The sequence below is a fragment of the Castor canadensis genome, chromosome 16 (assembly GCF_047511655.1).
Source record: "Castor canadensis chromosome 16, mCasCan1.hap1v2, whole genome shotgun sequence".
In the NCBI taxonomy this organism is placed as follows: Eukaryota; Metazoa; Chordata; class Mammalia; order Rodentia; family Castoridae; genus Castor; species Castor canadensis.
This window is the reverse complement of record NC_133401.1, coordinates 17,912,746-17,917,295: the sequence shown is the minus strand read 5'-3', so window position 1 is coordinate 17,917,295 and position 4,550 is coordinate 17,912,746.

The following is a 4,550-nucleotide window of genomic DNA, read 5'->3' as shown; positions in this document are numbered from 1 at the left end:
TTGCGCATGCGCACACTGCCCTGACGGCCTGACCCCGCCCTACTGCAGACAGAAGAGCCAATAGGGAGCGGCGGAGGAGACACGGCCCATCAGGCGCCTGCGCACAGCGCGCTCCTGCCCCTCAGCCCCTCCCCCCACCGTCCCCCCGAGGTTCTGATGGAACGCCGGGGTACACTGAGCCCTCTAGGGGCGGGTGGAAAACTTAAGGTGCAGATTTCCAAATTCCTGCACCTGGCCCATCCCGACCCTTCCCCATGCGCAGCCACTTTGTACCCCAGGATCGCCACATGCACCCCAGGATCGTGGGGACAAGTTTTAGGCCAGAGAGGAAGCTCAGGCATTGTTTAAGCAGTCCCCTGATCATTTTATTAAAGCTTTTAGTTTGCGTTCAGGTAGGGTTCCCAGCTAAATTTGCCCAGGTCAACCTCAGACTGAGATTCTCCTGATTCTGCCACCCAAGGAGCTGGGATTACAGGAATAAACTATCACATCTAGCCTTTTTTCAGATTTTGGGATGTTTGCATGTACATAACAAGGTATCGTGAAGATGAGACTGAAGTCAAAACAAATAATTTTATTCAAGACCTGGAGATAATTTTATTCAAGACTTTTAGTGTGCCTACGTTTTCACTGAGACCCCACACATGAGGTCAGGGGTGGAATTTTCCACTTACGGTGTCATGTGAATGCTCAAAAAGTTTCGGATTTTGGCGCATTTCAGATTTCAGGATTCCACATCAGGGATGCTCAACCTGAATTAAATTTGACTTACGTATTGTAAGTGGGATGCCCAGTGGAAATAGAAAACAAAGCATGCAGAAGCCAACTCATTTTATCAGAAGATAGAAGAGGAAAAGTTAAGTAAGCCTCCTGCTTAAAATTTTCAAAGAACTACAATTAAAAAAAAAAAAAAAAAAAGGAAATACAGGTGCGTATAAACTGCAGTTCGTGGGCCCACAAGGTAACTAAAGGTAGGAGAACAGCTGACATCCCTGCCTCCATTTTGTATCTGTCTCCTTCACTTTGGTGAGACCCCTGCTTCAGTCTGCAAGGGGTGTGCTACTTGTTAGGTGAACAAAAGGACAGCCATATTAGAACTGGACCCCCTCCCCTTGAAGGTGACTTACTGGAAACTCCACCTGACCTTAGACAAAAATAAACATCCACCTTTAGCCATTAACTAGAAACCCCCCACCTGGCCTAGAAGAGTGACTGGCCCTTAAGCCTTTATCTCCAGAGGGTCAGAGGGCCATTGAGGGTTTTCCCACCCAGTGACCTTCCTGGGACTTCTCCACCTATCTCCTATATTTACCCCCAGTCTGTAAGCAGCTGGAGCTCCAGCTCTCTTTCTGGGGTCCCCTCTGCAGGGTTTCTTCCCAAATATACCCTGTGCTGGCGTTGAGCTGTCTCCCGCCTGTCTATTCTGCGCCTTTTTCAGTTTAACATTACTCACTCAGGAGTGTCTGTCGCAAGCCTGTGATACCTGGCCTGTTCCATTGCCTTCTAGGCTGAAAACACAGAGATAAGAGTAACTGAGGCATGTCACCGTCGGCTTTTACAAGTCCTCTTCCAGACCCCACAGAGGCACCTAAAAGTCTCCAGTCACTGTCCTAAACCTGTAGTCACCCTGGAATCTAGCAAGGGCAGAGGCTCACAGACAGATCGTCCCCCGACAAGATCACCCCAGCAGGAGCTGTCATCTCATGGGAATTGTCTCCTAGTGACAGGACTTCTCTTGTGGAACCAGGACCGAGACCTGGACAGGGCCACACTGTCACAAATCCTGCTTAATTATACAGATCTCTCTCCCCTGCCCCAATTCTTTCTCTACTTAGACTAAAGCTCAAGTATGTACCCCAAAAGCAGCCTTGAGGGTCATTGAACCCCTTTATCTGTGCTTTCTGACATGGCCGTATTGAGTAAATCTCTGCTTTTTTTGGCAGTACTGGGATTTGAACTCAGGGCCTTCTGCTTCTTAGGCAGCCACACCCCTTCTTACCTTAGGTTATTTTTTTCAGATAGGTTCTCACTTTTTCCCTATGCTGGTGTGAACCTCGATCCTTCTACCTATGCCTCCCACATAGCTGGGACCACAGGCGGGTGCCGCCACACCCCGCTTACTGGTTACAATGAGGTCTGGCTAACTTTTTGGACCAGACTGGCCTTGATTGTCAATCCCTGCCGGTCTACTAGTCTCTTTAATTACGGTATTGGGATGGGTGGCCCAGCACAGTCTGTTGGGACTCCCATTGCCCAAGTTTTTGCCCAAAAGTCTGTTAACAGAAAGGGGGAAGACTTTGCCAGCATGAAGCCTTGAGTTCAAACCCCAGTCCCTCCAAAAAGAAAAAAAGCCAAAAGGAAGTAAATGACAAACATGAAATTAAAAAGAAAACCACAAACCAACAGTAGGGCTCGGTAGCAAACACGAGACTAATTCTTTGAAAAAATCATTAACACATGTTCTTTGAGAATTTAAGGAAGTCAATATACTTATGGTTAGAAAAAGAAAACAGCTGGATATGGTCGTACACTCTATAATCCCAGCCCCTGGGAGGCTAAGGCAAGAGAATGGTGAGTTTGAGGCCAGCATGGGCTATGTAGCAAGATCTTTGTCTCAAACAAACAAACGTCTCAAATAAATAAACTTAAGAACAAGCAAAGAGATCACGCCTGTGATCCTAGCCACATGGGAGGCTGAGATCAGGAGGATCATAGTTCAAGACCAGCCTAGGGAAATAATTCGAGAGACCCCCCCCCCATCTCCAAAATAACCAAAATAAAATGGACTCCACAACTCAAATGGTAGAGTACCTGTTTTGCAAGTGCAAAGCCCTAAATTCAAATCCCAGACCCACCCAAAATGTATATATGTGTGTGTGTAAGTATTGTTGAGAAGCCATGTTTCTTTACAGTATATAGTAAAAAGAGATAGTAAGAAAGAGATCCCCAACACCAGGGGGCCCACAGTCTAGTTGTTAAAAAATGGGGGGAGGGTCTGGGAACAAAGCAATAAAGGGCCTTCCTAGCAACCACAAGGCCCTGAGTTCAAATCTCAGTACTTCCAAAAAAATACTAGGTATAGACAAATTAAACTTGGGTCTCTCTCAACCAAGGATGGAAGAGGAAAGAGAAACAGAAATGAAAGAGGTACAGTTGTCATGCTTGGGGAATTTGGAGTTTAACTCAGTGAATGGAACTTCTCCCAGACAGAGAATCAGGGAGGCTTCCTCAAGGAGGCCTCATCTGAATGAGCCCTTGAAGGAAATTTTTGGTGAAGAGCTAATTAAGAATGGAATCATCAGTTTGACCCCAAATTCTGCCTCTCCAATTTTCTTGCCGTGTGATCTTGGGCAGATAGCTTCCCCTCCCTGCATCTCACCCTATTTCTGGGTGCTCAGAAGAACTACCCTGTCATAGTTTGGATATGATTTAATTGTATCCCCTTCCAGAGGTCTGTGTGATTGGAGAAGGGGTCCTGGGGTGGCACCACTGGGAGTGCTATGGAGCCTTTAAGAGACAGGGTGAGCATCTTGGTGAGGATGCAGGGAAAAGGACCCTCATACACTGCCAGTGGGAAGGTAAATTAGCGCAGCCGCTGTGGAAAGAAATATGGAGGCTCCTCACTAAATTAAAAGGAGATTTAACATGAGACCCACCTATGCTACACCTGCACACCCACATCCAAAGAAGCACAGCTTATGACACCACGCTGTGGAATCAGCCCAGGCGCCCAACAACTAATGAATGGATAAAGCAAACGTGGTGTAGATACACAGTGGAGTACTACACAGCCAGAAAGAAGAAGGAAATGATGGTGTTTGCAGGAAAATGGGTGGAACAGGAGACCATTGTATCAAGCAAGATAAGCCAGACTCAGAAATACAAGCAAGTATCAGATGTTTTCTCAATCTAGATCTAAAAAAAAAAAAAAGTAGTGAACATAAACTATTTGAGGAGAACCTACAAGAGGTGGGAGGTGGAGAGGACAGGAGAGAACATGATCGAATTATATCTATATCTGGAAAGGTCATAACGCAACCCATTTAAAATTTTTGCAAAGAAGTTAGGGGAAGGGGGAGAGAAAGTAATAGAGGAGATGAATGCAGTCAAAGTACGTTCTGTGTGTGTGTGTGTGCGCGTGTGTGTATGTGAGAATAGCACAATGAAAGCCCTCATTTTGTGCAATTAATGCACACTAATCGAAATGGTTTTAAAGATTTTAAAAGGAGCTGGCATGATGGCTTACGTGGTAGAGCACCTGACTAGCAAGCTTGAAGCCCTAAATTCAAACTCCAGTGCCTTTAAAAGCGGGGGGCGTGGCCTTGCAAGAGGACATTAGGTCATTGGGGGCGGGTCTTGGAGGGCAGTGCTCTGCTGATTGGAGACAGAACCCACTGACTCCGCCCCACCCTCCCGCCAGTCCCATCCATCAGGAAGTGAGGCAGCCCGGGTCCCTCCCAGGCCTGCTGTACTGTTTGATCTTCCAGCCTCCTAAACTGTAAACCTAATTAACATCTCTCTCTCTTTTTTCATACATAGCCTGAGTTAAA